Raw genomic sequence first — 16,074 nt, forward strand, 5'->3', positions numbered from 1 at the left:
GATTTTATTCATGATTATATAGCTTAAAATCTCGCTAATCCAAATTTGTAGAAAAATTTTGTATGAGTGGAAAATCGAAACGAGTGATAAAATGCGGTCTCATTGTGAATGTTAAACCCATTCAGTAAGAATTAGCATTATCGTTTGGAATTTGTACTTTTTATTAATGTATATACAAAAAAAAAAAACGCATTTCTAGCTCGAGAAACGAAGATATTTCCACTTTAACGCTTTACGCCAACAAACACACCTCTTTCTGGACGAGAACATGAATCTTTGGATAGAAATACTTGTGTACACACGAATTTGACATTTTGTTAAGAAACTAGAGAAATCCGATGGGATTTATAGATATTATTGATGATTATATAGCTTAAAATCTCGCAAAAACAAAAAATTTTAGAGAAATTTTGTATGAGCGAAAAATCGAAAGGAGTGATAAAATGCGATCTCATTGTGAATGTTAAACCCATTCAGAAAGAATTAGCACAATCGGTTGGAAGTTGTAGGTTTTATAATTGTATATACAAAAAAAAAAGGCATTTATAGCTGGAGAAACGAAGATTTTTCCACTTTAACGCTTTACACTAACAAACACACCTCTTTCTGGACGCGAACATGAAACTTTGGATAGAAATACGTGTGTTCACAGGATTTGGACATTTTATTAAGAGTCTAGAGAAGTCCGATGGGATTTGTAGATTTTATTCATGATTATATAGCTTAAAATCTCACAAAAACCAAATTTTTAGAGACATTTTGTAAGAGTGATAAATCGAAACGAGTAATAAAATGCGGTCTCATTGGGAATGTTAAACCCATTTAGAAAGAATTGGTACAATCGTTTGGAAGTTGTTGGTTTTTTTTAATGTATATACAAAAAAAAAAACGCATTTCTAGCTCGACAAACGACGATTATTTTACTTTAACGATTTACAATAACAAACACACCTCTTTCTGGACGCGAACATGAATCTTTGGATAGAAATACTTGTGTACACACGAATTTGACATTTTGTTAAGAAAGTAGAGAAATCCGATGGGATTTATAGATTTTATTGATGATTATATAGCTTAAAATCCCGCAAACCCAGATTTCTACAGAAATTTTGTATCAGTGGAAAATCGAAACGTGTGATAAAATGCGGTCTCATTGTGAATGTTCAACCCATTCAGAAAGAATTAGCACAATCGGTTGGAATTAGTAGGATTTATTGATGTGTATATAAAAAAAACGCATTTCTAGCTCGAGAAACAACGATTTTCCCAATTTAACGATTTACACTATCAAACACACCTCTTTCTGGACGCGAACATGAATCTTTGGATAGAAATACTTGTGTACACACGAATTTGACATTATGTTAAGAAACTACAGAAATCCGATGGGATTTATAGATTTTATTTATGATTATATAGCTTAAAATCTCGCAAAAACCAAATATATAGAGAAATTTTGTATCAGTGGAAAATCGAAACGTGTGATAAAATGCGGCCTCATTGTGAATGTTAAACCCATTGAGAAAGAATTAGCACAATCGGTTGGAATTTGTATGTTTTATTGATGTGTATAAAAAAACGCATTTCTAGCTGGAGAAACAAAGATTTTCACACTTTAACGATTTACACTAACAAACACATCTCTTTCTGGACGCGAACATGAGTCTTTGGATAGAGATACGTGTGTACACACGAATTTGACAATTTTTGTAAGAAAGTAGAGCATTCCGATGCGATTTGTAGATTTTATTCATGGTTATATAGCTAAAAATCTCGCAAACCAAATTTTTAGAGAAAATTTGTATGGGTGGCAAATCGAAACGAGTGATAAAATGCGGTCTTATTGTGAATGTTAAACCCATTCACAAAGAATTAGCACAATCGGGTTAAATTTGTAGGTTTTATTAATAAATATACAAAAAAAAAACGCATATCTAACTCGAGAAACGACGATTTTTCCACTTTTTACGATTCACTAGCAAACGCATATATATCTGGACGCGAACAAGAATCTTTGGACAGAAAAACGTGTGTACACAAGATTTCGACATTTTCTTAAGAAACTAGAGAAATCCGATGGGATTTGTAGATTTTATTCATGATTTTATGGCTTAAAATCACGCAAAAAAAAAAAAATTTAGAGAAATTTGGTATAAGTGGGAAATCGAAAAGAGTGATTAAATCCGGTCTCATTGTCAATGTTCAACCCATTCAGAAAGAATTAGCACAATCGGGTTAAATTTGTAGGCTTTATTAATATATAAACAACAAAAAAAAAACGCATTTCTAACTCGAGAAACGACGATTTTTCCACTTTTTACTATTCACTAGCAAAGGCATATATATTTGGACGCGAAAAAGAATCTTTGGACAGAAATACGTGTGTACACACGATTTCGACATTTTCTTAAGAAACTAGAGAAATCCGGTGGGATTTGTAGATTTTATTCATGATTTTATGGCTTAAAATCTCGCAAAAAACTAATTTTTAGAGAAATTTGGTATGAGTGGAAAATCGAAAAGAGTGATAAAATGCGGTCTCATTGAGAATGTTAAAGACATTCAGAAAGATGTAGCACAATCGGTTGGAATTTGTAGGTTTTATTAATGTATATACAAAAAAAAGGAATTTCTAGCCCGAGAAACGACGATTTTTCCACTTTAACGATTTTCTTTAACAAACACACCTCTTTCTGGGTGCGAACAAGAAACTTTGGATAGAAAAACATGTGTACACAAGAATTTGACATGTTTTTGAGAAACTAGAGAAATCCCATGGGATTTTTAGATTTTATTCATGATTATATAGCTTAAAATCTCGCTAATCCAAATTTGTAGAAAAATTTTGTATGAGTGGAAAATCGAAACGAGTGATAAAATGCGGTCTCATTGTGAATGTTAAACCCATTCAGTAAGAATTAGCATTATCGTTTGGAATTTGTACTTTTTATTAATGTATATACAAAAAAAAAAAACGCATTTCTAGCTCGAGAAACGAAGATATTTCCACTTTAACGCTTTACGCCAACAAACACACCTCTTTCTGGACGCGAACATGAATCTTTGGATAGAAATACTTGTGTACACACGAATTTGACATTTTGTTAAGAAACTAGAGAAATCCGATGGGATTTATAGATATTATTGATGATTATATAGCTTAAAATCTCGCAAAAACAAAAAATTTTAGAGAAATTTTGTAAGAGTGAAAAATCGAAAGGAGTGATAAAATGCGATCTCATTGTGAATGTTAAACCCATTCAGAAAGAATTAGCACATTCGGTTGGAAGTTGTAGGTTTTATAATTGTATATACAAAAAAAAAAAACGCATTTATAGCTGGAGAAACGAAGATTTTTCCACTTTAACGCTTTACACTAACAAACACACCTCTTTCTGGACGCGAACATGAAACTTTGGATAGAAATACGTGTGTTCACAGGATTTGGACATTTTATTAAGAGTCTAGAGAAGTCCGATGGGATTTGTAGATTTTATTCATGATTATATAGCTTAAAATCTCACAAAAACCAAATTTTTGGAGACATTTTGTAAGAGTGAAAAATCGAAACGAGTAATAAAATGCGGTCTCATTGGGAATGTTAAACCCATTTAGAAAGAATTGGTACAATCGTTTGGAAGTTGTTGGTTTTTTTTAATGTATATACAAAAAAAAAAACGCATTTCTAGCTCGACAAACGACGATTATTTTACTTTAACGATTTACAATAACAAACACACCTCTTTCTGGACGCGAACATGAATCTTTGGATAGAAATACTTGTGTACACACGAATTTGACATTTTGTTAAGAAAGTAGAGAAATCCGATGGGATTTATAGATTTTATTGATGATTATATAGCTTAAAATCCCGCAAACCCAGATTTCTACAGAAATTTTGTATCAGTGGAAAATCGAAACGTGTGATAAAATGCGGTCTCATTGTGAATGTTCAACCCATTCAGAAAGAATTAGCACAATCGGTTGGAATTAGTAGGATTTATTGATGTGTATATAAAAAAAACGCATTTCTAGCTCGAGAAACAACGATTTTCCCAATTTAACGATTTACACTATCAAACACACCTCTTTCTGGACGCGAACATGAATCTTTGGATAGAAATACTTGTGTACACACGAATTTGACATTATGTTAAGAAACTACAGAAATCCGATGGGATTTATAGATTTTATTTATGATTATATAGCTTAAAATCTCGCAAAAACCAAATATATAGAGAAATTTTGTATCAGTGGAAAATCGAAACGTGTGATAAAATGCGGCCTCATTGTGAATGTTAAACCCATTGAGAAAGAATTAGCACAATCGGTTGGAATTTGTATGTTTTATTGATGTGTATAAAAAAACGCATTTCTAGCTGGAGAAACAAAGATTTTCACACTTTAACGATTTACACTAACAAACACATCTCTTTCTGGACGCGAACATGAGTCTTTGGATAGAGATACGTGTGTACACACGAATTTGACAATTTTTGTAAGAAAGTAGAGCATTCCGATGCGATTTGTAGATTTTATTCATGGTTATATAGCTAAAAATCTCGCAAACCAAATTTTTAGAGAAAATTTGTATGGGTGGCAAATCGAAACGAGTGATAAAATGCGGTCTTATTGTGAATGTTAAACCCATTCACAAAGAATTAGCACAATCGGGTTAAATTTGTAGGTTTTATTAATAAATATACAAAAAAAAACGCATATCTAACTCGAGAAACGACGATTTTTCCACTTTTTACGATTCACTAGCAAACGCATATATATCTGGACGCGAACAAGAATCTTTGGACAGAAAAACGTGTGTACACAAAATTTCGACATTTTCTTAAGAAACTAGAGAAATCCGATGGGATTTGTAGATTTTAATCATGATTTTATGGCTTAAAATCACGCAAAAAAAAAAAAAAATTTAGAGAAATTTGGTATAAGTGGGAAATCGAAAAGAGTGATTAAATCCGGTCTCATTGTCAATGTTCAACCCATTCAGAAAGAATTAGCACAATCGGGTTAAATTTGTAGGCTTTATTAATATATAAACAACAAAAAAAAACGCATTTCTAACTCGAGAAACGACGATTTTTCCACTTTTTACTATTCACTAGCAAAGGCATATATATTTGGACGCGAAAAAGAATCTTTGGACAGAAATACGTGTGTACACACGATTTCGACATTTTCTTAAGAAACTAGAGAAATCCGGTGGGATTTGTAGATTTTATTCATGATTTTATGGCTTAAAATCTCGCAAAAAACTAATTTTTAGAGAAATTTGGTATGAGTGGAAAATCGAAAAGAGTGATAAAATGCGGTCTCATTGAGAATGTTAAAGACATTCAGAAAGATGTAGCACAATCGGTTGGAATTTGTAGGTTTTATTAATGTATATACAAAAAAAAGGAATTTCTAGCCCGAGAAACGACGATTTTTCCACTTTAACGATTTTCTTTAACAAACACACCTCTTTCTGGGTGCGAACAAGAAACTTTGGATAGAAAAACATGTGTACACAAGAATTTGACATGTTTTTGAGAAACTAGAGAAATCCCATGGGATTTTTAGATTTTATTCATGATTATATAGCTTAAAATCTCGCTGATCCAAATTTGTAGAAAAATTTTGTATGAGTGGAAAATCGAAACGAGTGATAAAATGCGGTCTCATTGTGAATGTTAAACCCATTCAGTAAGAATTAGCATTATCGTTTGGAATTTGTACTTTTTATTAATGTATATACAAAAAAAAAAAAAACGCATTTCTAGCTCGAGAAACGAAGATATTTCCACTTTAACGCTTTACGCCAACAAACACACCTCTTTCTGGACGCGAACATGAATCTTTGGATAGAAATACTTGTGTACACACGAATTTGACATTTTGTTAAGAAACTAGAGAAATCCGATGGGATTTATAGATATTTTTGATGATTATATAGCTTAAAATCACGCAAACACCAAATTTTTAGAGAAATTTTGTATCAGTGGAAAACCGAAACGAGTGATAAAATGCGGCCTCATTGTGAATGTTCAACCCATTCAGAAAGAATTAGAACAATCGGTTGGAATTTGTAGGTTTTACTGATGTGTATATAAAACAAAACGCATTTCTTACTCGAGAAACAACGATTTTCCCACTTTAACGATTTACACTAACAAATACACCTCTTTCTGTACGCGAACATGAATCTTTGGATAGAAATACGTGTATACACACGAATTTGACATTTTTTAAAGAAAATAGAGAAATCCGAAGCGATTTGTAGATTTTATTCATGAATATATAGCTGAAAATCTCGCAAAAACAAAAAAATTTAGAGATATTTTGTATGAGTGGAAAATCGAAAGGAGTTATAAAATACGGTCTCATTGTGAATGTTAAACCCATTCAGAAAGAATTAGCACAATCGTTTGGAATTTGTAGGTTTTATTAATGTATATACAAAAAAAAAAAAACGCATTTCTAGCTCGAGAAACGAAGATTTTTCCACTTTAACGCTTTACGCCAACAAACACACCTCTTTCTGGACGCGAACATGAAACTTAGGATAGAAATACGTGTGTTCACGAGATTTTGACATTTTTTAAAGAAACTAGGGAGGTCCGATTGGATTTGTAGATTTTATTCATGATTATATAGCTTAAAATCTTGCAAAAACCAAATTTTTAGAGACATTTTGTAAGAGTGAAAAATCGAAACGAGTAATAAAAAGCAGTCTCATTGGGAATGTTAAACCCATTTAGAAAGAATTGGTACAATCGGTTGGATTTTGTTGGTTTTTATTAATGTATATACAAAAAAAAAAAAAACGCATTTGTAACTCGAGAAACGACGATTATTTTACTTTAACGATTTACACTAACAAACACACCTCTTTCTGGACGCGAACATGAATCTTTGGATAGAAATACTTGTGTACACACGAATTTGACATTTTGTTAAGAAACTAGAGAAATCCGATGGGATTTATAGATTTTATTGATGATTATATAGCTTAAAATCACGCAAAAACCAAATTTTTAGAGGAATTTTGTATCAGTGGAAAACCGAAACGAGTGATAAAATGCGGCCTCATTGTGAATGTTCAACAAATTCAGAAAGAATTAGCACAATCGGTTGGAATTTGTAGGTTTTATCGATGTGTATAAAAAAACGCATTTCTAGCTGGAGAAACAACGATTTTCACACTTTAACGATTTACACTAACAAACACATCTCTTTCTGGACGCGAACATGAGTCTTTGGATAGAGATACGTGTGTACACTCGAATTTGAAATGTTTTTAAGAAAGTAGATAAATCCGATGCGATTTGTAGATTTTATACATGATTATATTGCTTAATATCTCGCAAAAACCAAATTTTTAGAGAAAATTTGTATGAGTGGCAAATCGAAACGAGTGATAAAATGCGGTCCCATTGTGAATGTTCAACCCATTCAGAAAGAATTAGCACATTCGGTTGGAATTTGTAGGTTTTATTGATGTGTATATAAAACAAAACGCATTTCTAGCTCGAGAAACAACGATTTTCCCACTTTAACGATTTACACTAACAAATACACCTCTTTCTGGACGCGAATATGATTCTTTGGATAGAAATACGTGTGTACACACGAATTTGACATTTTTTTAAGAAATTAGAGAAATCCGAAGCGATTTGTAGATTTTATTCATGAATATATAGCTGAAAATCTCGCAAAAACAAATAAATTTTAGAGAAATTCTGAATGAGTGGAAAATCGATAGGAGTTATATAATGCGGGCTCATTGTGAATTTTAAACCCATTCGGAAAGAATTGCACAATCGGTTGGAATTTGTAGGTTTTATTAATGTATAAACAAAAAAAAAAAAACGCATTTCTAGCTGGAGAAACGAAGATTTTTCCACTTTAACGCTTTACACTAACAAACACTCCTCTTTCTGGACGCGAACATGAAACTTTGGATAGAAATACGTGTGTTCACAGGATTTGGACATTTTATTAAGAGACTAGAGAAGTCCGATGGGATTTGTAGATTTTATTCATGAATATATAGCTTAAAAACTCGGAAAAACAAAATTTTTGGAGAAACTTTGTATGCGTGGAAAATGGAAACGAGTAATAAAATGCGGTCTCATTGTGAATGTTAAACCCATTCAGAAACTATTAGCACAATCGTTTGGAATTTGTAGGATTTATTGATGTGTATAAAAAACGCATTTCTGGCTGCAGAAACAAAGATTTTCGCAATTTAACGATTTACACTAACAAACACATCCCTTTCTGGACGCGAACATGAGTCTTTGGATAGAGATGCGTGTGTACACACGAATTTGACATTTTTTTTTAAGAATGTAGAGAAATCCGATGCGATTTGTAGATTTTATTCATGATTATATAGCTTAAAATCTCGCAAAAACCAAATTTTTAGAGAAAATTTGTATGAGTGGCAAATCGAAACTAGTGATAAAGTGCGGTCTCATTGTAAATGTTCAACCCATTCAGAAAGAATTAGCACAATCGGGTTAAATTTGTAGGTTTTATTAATATATATATAGAAAGAAAAACGCATTTCTAACTCGAGAAACGACGATTTTTAGACTTTTTACGATTCACTAGCAAACGCATATATATCTGGACGCGAACAAGAATCTTTGGACAGAAATACGTGTGTACACACGATTTCGAAATTTTCTTAAGAAACTAGACAAATCCGATGGGATTTGTAGATGTTATTCATGATTTTGTGGCTTAAAATTTCGCAAAAACAAATTTTTAGAGAAATTTGTTAAGAGTGGAAAATCGAAAAGAGTGATAAAATGCGGTCTCATTGAGAATGGTAAAGACATTCAGAAAGATGTAGCACAATCGGTTAGAATTTGTAGGTTTTATTAATGTATATACAAAAAAACGAATTTCTAGCCCGAGAAACGACGATTTTTCCACATTAACCATTTCTTTAACAAACACACCTCTTTCTGGGTGCGAACAAGAAAGTTTGGATAGAAACACGTGTTTACACAAGAATTTGACATGTTCTTAAGAAACTAGAAACTCGCAAAAACAAATAAATTTTAGAGAAATTTTGAATGAGTGGAAAATCGATAGGAGTTATATAATGCGGTCTCATTGTGAATTTTAAACCCATTCAGAAAGAATTAGCACAATCGGTTGGAATTTGTAGGTTTTATTAATGTATAAACAAAAAAAAAAAAAAAACGCATTTCTAGCTGGAGAAACGAAGATTTTTCCACTTTAACGCTTTACACTAACAAACACTCCTCTTTCTGGACGCGAACATGAAACTTTGGATAGAAATACGTGTGTTCACAGGATTTGGACATTTTATTAAGAGACTAGAGAAGTCCGATGGGATTTGTAGATTTTATTCATGAATATATAGCTTAAAAACTCGGAAAAACAAAATTTTTGGAGAAACTTTGTATGCGTGGAAAATGGAAACGAGTAATAAAATGCGGTCTCATTGTGAATGTTAAACCCATTCAGAAACTATTAGCACAATCGTTTAGAATTTGTAGGATTTATTGATGTGTATAAAAAACGCATTTCTGGCTGCAGAAACAAAGATTTTCGCAATTTAACGATTTACACTAACAAACACATCCCTTTCTGGACGCGAACATGAGTCTTTGGATAGAGATGCGTGTGTACACACGAATTTGACATTTTTTTTAAGAATGTAGAGAAATCCGATGCGATTTGTAGATTTTATTCATGATTATATAGCTTAAAATCTCGCAAAAACCAAATTTTTAGAGAAAATTTGTATGAGTGGCAAATCGAAACGAGTGATAAAGTGCGGTCTCATTGTGAATGTTCAACCCATTCAGAAAGAATTAGCACAATCGGGTTAAATTTGTAGGTTTTATTAATATATATATAGAAAGAAAAACGCATTTCTAACTCGAGAAACGACGATTTTTAGACTTTTTACGATTCACTAGCAAACGCATATATATCTGGACGCGAACAAGAATCTTTGGACAGAAATACGTGTGTACACACGATTTCGAAATTTTCTTAAGAAACTAGACAAATCCGATGGGATTTGTAGATGTTATTCATGATTTTGTGGCTTAAAATTTCGCAAAAACAAATTTTTAGAGAAATTTGTTAAGAGTGGAAAATCGAAAAGAGTGATAAAATGCGGTCTCATTGAGAATGGTAAAGACATTCAGAAAGATGTAGCACAATCGGTTAGAATTTGTAGGTTTTATTAATGTATATACAAAAAAACGAATTTCTAGCCCGAGAAACGACGATTTTCCCACTTTAATCATTTCCTTAACAAACACACCTCTTTCTGGGTGCGAACAAGAAAGTTTGGATAGAAACACGTGTTTACACAAGAATTTGACATGTTCTTAAGAAACTAGATTAGTCCGATGGGATTTGCAGACTTTATTCAAGATTATATAGCTTAAAATCTCACAAAAACGAAATTTTTAGAGAAATTTTGTATGAGTGGAAAGTAGAAACGTGTGATAAAATGCGGTGTCATTGTGAATGTTAAAAACAATCAGAAAGAATTAGCACAATCGGTTGGATTTTGTACGTTTCATTAATGTATATAAAAAAACGCATTTGTAGCTGGAAAAACAACGATTTTCCAACTTTAACGATTTACATTAACAAACAAATCTCTTTCTGGACGCGAACATGAATCTTTGGATAGAAAAACGTGTGTACAAATGAATTTGAAATTTTTTTAAGTAACTAGAGAAATCCGATGGTATTTATAGATTTTATTGATAAATATATAGCTTAAAATCTCGCAAAAACAATATTATTAGAGAAAATTTGTATCAGTGGAAAATCGAAACGTGTGACAAAATGCGGTCTCATTGGGAATGTTCAACCCATTCAGAAAGAATTAGCACAATCGGGTGGAATTTGTAGTTTTTATTGATGTGTATATAAAAAAAACGCAATTCTAGCTCGAGAAACAACTATTTTCCCACTTTAACGATTTATACTATCAAACACATATCTCTCTGGACGCGAACATGAATCTTTGGATAGAGATACGTGTGTACACACGAATTTGACATTTTTTTAAAGAAAGTAGAGAAATCCGATGCGATTTGTAAATTTTATTCATGATTATATAGCTTAAAATCTCGCAAAAACCAAATTTTTAGAGAAAATTTGTATGAGTGGCAAATCGAAACGAGTGATAAAATGCGGTCTCATTGTGAATGTTAAACCCATTCAGAAAGAATTAGCACAATCGGTTTGAATTTGTAGGTTTTATTAATGTATAGACAAAAAAAAAAAAAAACGCAATTCTTTCTCGAGAAACGACGATTTTTCCACTTTTTACGATTCACTAGTAAACGCATATATATCTGGACGCGAACAAGAATCTTTGGATAGAAATACGCGTGTACACACGAATTTGACATTTTTTTTAAGAAAGTAGAGAAATCCGATGCAACTTGTAGATATTATCCATGAATATATAGCTTAAAATCTCGCAAAAACAAAAAATTTTAGAGAAATTTTGTATGAGTGAAAAATCGAAAGGAGTGATAAAATGCGATCTCATTGTGAATGTTAAACCCATTCAGAAAGAATTAGCACAATCGGTTGGAAGTTGTAGGTTTTATAATTGTATATACAAAAAAAAAAACGCATTTCTAGCTGGAGAAACGAAGATTTTTCCACTTTAACGCTTTACACTAACAAACACACCTCTTTCTGGACGCGAACATGAAACTTTGGATAGAAATACGTGTGTTCACAGGATTTGGACATTTTATTAAGAGTCTAGAGAAGTCCGATGGGATTTGTAGATTTTATTCATGATTATATAGCTTGAAATCTCACAAAAACCAAATTTTTAGAGACATTTTGTAAGAGTGAAAAATCGAAACGAGTAATAAAATGCGGTCTCATTGGGAATGTTAAACCCATTTAGAAAGAATTGGTACAATCGATTGGAAGTTGTTGGTTTTTTTTAATATATATACAAAAAAAAACGCATTTCTAGCTCGACAAACGACGATTATTTTACTTTAACGATTTACAATAACAAACACACCTCTTTCTGGACGCGAACATGAATCTTTGGATAGAAATACTTGTGTACACACGAATTTGACATTTTGTTAAGAAAGTAGAGAAATCCGATGGGATTTATAGATTTTATTGATGATTATATAGCTTAAAATCCCGCAAACCCAGATTTCTACAGAAATTTTGTAACAGTGGAAAATCGAAACGTGTGATAAAATGCGGTCTCATTGTGAATGTTCAACCCATTCAGAAAGAATTAGCACAATCGGTTGGAATTAGTAGGATTTATTGATGTGTATATAAAAAAACGCATTTCTAGCTCGAGAAACAACGATTTTCCCAATTTAACGATTTACACTAACAAACACACCTCTTTCTGGACGCGAACATGAATCCTTGGATAGAAATACTTGTGTACACACGAATTTGACATTTTGTTAAGAAACTAGAGAAATCCGATGGGATTTATAGATTTTATTTATGATTATATAGCTTAAAATCTCGCAAAAACCAAATATTTAGAGAAATTTTGTATCAGTGGAAAACCGAAACGAGTGATAAAATGCGGTGTCATTGTGAATGTTCAACCCATTCAGAAAGAATTAGCACAATCGGTTGGAATTTGTATGTTTTATTGATGTGTATAAAAAAACGCATTTCTAGCTGGAGAAACAACGATTTTCACACTTTAACGATTTACACTAACAAACACATACCTTTCTGAACGCGAACATGAGTCTTTGGATAGAGATACGTGTGTACACACGAATTTGACATTTTTTTTAAGAAAGTAAGAAATCCGATGCGATTTGTAGATTTTATTCATGATTAAATAGCTTAAAGTCTCGCTAAAACCAAATTTTTAGAGAAAAATTTGTATGAGTGGCAAATAGAAACGAGTGATAAAATGCGGTCTCATTGTGAATGTTAAACCCATTCAGAAAGAATTAGCACAATCGGGTTAAATTTGTAGGTTTTGTTAAAATAATACAAAGAAACGCATTTCTAACCCGAGAAACGACGATTTTTCCACTTTTTACGATTCACTTGCAAACGCATATATATCTGGACGCGAACAAGAATCTTTGGACAGAAATATCTGTGTACACACAATTTCGACATTTTCTTAAGAAACTAGAGAAATCCGATGGGATTTGTAGATTTTATTAATGATTTTATGGCTTAAAATCTCGCAAAAAATCAAATTTTTAGAGAAATTTGGTATGAGTGGAAAATCGAATAGAGTGATAAAATGCGGTCTCATTGAGAATGTTAAAGACATTCAGAAAGATGTAGCACAATCGGTTGGAATTTGTAGGTTTTATTAATGTATATACAAAAAAACGAATTTCTAGCCCGAGAAACGACGAATTTTGCACTTTAACGATTTTCTTTAACAAACACACCTCTTTCTGGGTGCGAACAACAACTTTGGATAGAAATACGTGTGTACACAAAAATTTGACATGTTTTAAAGAAACTATAGAAGTCCGATGGGATTTGCAGTCTTTATTCATGATTATATAGCTTAAAATCTCGCAAAAACCAAATATTTAGAGAAATTTTGTATGAGTGGAAAATCGAAACGAGTGATAAAATGCGGTGTCATTGTGAATGTTAAAAACAATCAGAAAGAATTAGCACAAACGGTTGGAATTTGTACGTTTCATTAATATATATATATATATATATATATAAATGCATTTGTAGCTGGAGAAACAACGATTTTCACACTTTAACGATTTACACTAACAAACACATCCCTTTCTGGACGCGAACATGAGTCTTTGGATAGAGATACGTGTGTATACACGAATTTGACATTTTTTTTTTAAGAAAGTAGAGAAATCCGATGCGATTTTTTGATTTTATTCAGGATTATATAGCTTAAAATCTCGCAAATACCAAATTTTTAGAGAAATTAGTATGAGTGGCAAATCGAAACGAGTGATAAAATGCGGTCTCATTGTGAATGTTAAACCCTTTCAGAAAGAATTAGCACAATAGTATTAAATTTGTAGGTTTTATTAATTTATATACAAAAAAACGCATTTCTAACCCGAGTAACGACGATTTTTCCACGTTTTACGATTCACTAGCAAACGCATATATATATCTGGACGCGAACAAGAATCTTTGGACAGAAATACGTGTGTACACACGATTTCGACATTTTCTTTAGAAACTAGAGAAATCCGATGGGATTTGTAGATTTTATTCATGATTCTATGGCTTAAAATCTCGCAAAAAACAAATTTTTAGAGAAATTTGGTATGAGTAGAAAATCGAAAAGAGTGATAAAATGCGGTCTCATTGAGAATGTTAAAGACATTCAGAAAGATGTAGCACAATCGGTTGTAATTTGTAGGTTTTATTAATGTATATACAAAAAAACGAATTTCTTGCCCGAAAAACGACGATTTTTCCAGTTTAACGATTTTCTTTAACAAACACACCTCTTTCTGGGTGTGAACAAGACACTTTGGATAGATATACGGATGTACACAAGAATTTGACATGTTTTTTAAGAAACTAGAGAAGTCCGATGGGATTTGCAGACTTTATTCATGATTATATAGCTTAAAATCTCGCAAAAACCAAATTTTTAGAGAAATTTTATATGAGTGGAAAATCGAAACGAGTGATAAAATGCGGTGTCATTGTGAATGTTTTAAAACAATCAGAAAGAATTAGCAGAATCGGTTGGAATTTCTACGTTTCATTAATGTATATTTAAAAAAACGCATTTGTAGCTGGAGAAACAACGATTTTCCGACTTTAACGATTTACACTAACAAACAAATCTCTTTCTGGACGCGAACATGAATCTTTGGATAGAAAAACGTGTGTAGAAATGAATTTGAAATTTTTAAAAGAAACTAGAGAAATCCGATGGGATTTATAGATTTTATTGATAATTATAAAGTTTAAAATCTCGCAAAACCAAATTTTTAGAGAAATTTTATATCAGTGGAAAATCGAAACGAGTGATAAAATGCGGTCTCATTGTGAATGTTCAACCCATTCAGAAAGAATTAGCACAATCGGTTGGAATTTATATTTTTTATTGATGTGTATATAAAAAAACGCATTTCTAGCTCGAGAAACAACGATTTTCCCACTTTAACGATTTACACTAACAAACACATAACTTTCTGGTCGCGAACATGAATTTTTGGATAGAGATACGTGTGTACACACGAATTTGACATTTCTTTTTAAGAAAGTAGAGAAATCCGATACGATTTGTAGATTTTATTCCTGATTATATCGCTTAAAATCTCGCAAAATCCAAATTTTTAGAGAAATTTTGTATGAGTGGCAAATCGAAACGAGTGATAAAACACGGTCTCATTGTGAATGTTAAATCCATTCAGAAAGAATTAGCACAATCGGTTTGAATTTGTAGGTTTTATTAATGTATATACAAAAAAACGCATTTCTAGCTCGAGAAACGACGATTTTTCCACTTTTTACGTTTCACTAGCAAACGCATATATATGTGGACGCTAACAAGAAACTTTGGATAGAAATACGTGTGTACAAAAGAATTTGATATTTTTTTAAGGAACTAGAGATTTCCGATGGGATTTGTAGATTTTATTCTCGATTATGTAGCTTAAAATATTGCAAATCCAAATATTTAGAGGCATTTTGTAAGATTGGAAAATCGAAACGAGTGATAAAATGCTGGCTCATTGTGAATGTTAAACCCATTCCGAAGGAATTAGCACAAACGGTTGGAATTTGTAGGTTTTATTAATGTATATACAAAAAAACGCATTTCTAGCTCGAGAAACGACGATTTTTCCACTTTAACGATGTACTCAAACAAACAAACCTCGTCCTGCGTGCGAACATGAAACTTTGGAGAGAAAAACGTGTGTACAGAAGAATTTGACTTTTTTTTGAGAAACTAGAGAAATCCGATGGGATTTGTAGATATTATTCATGATTATATAGCTTAAAATCTCGCAAAAACCAAATTCAAAGAGAAATTTTGTGTGAGCGAAAAAAAGGAACGAGTGTTAAAATGCGGTG

Source organism: Periplaneta americana, chromosome 14 (assembly GCF_040183065.1).
Source record: "Periplaneta americana isolate PAMFEO1 chromosome 14, P.americana_PAMFEO1_priV1, whole genome shotgun sequence".
NCBI classification, from domain to species: Eukaryota; Metazoa; Arthropoda; class Insecta; order Blattodea; family Blattidae; genus Periplaneta; species Periplaneta americana.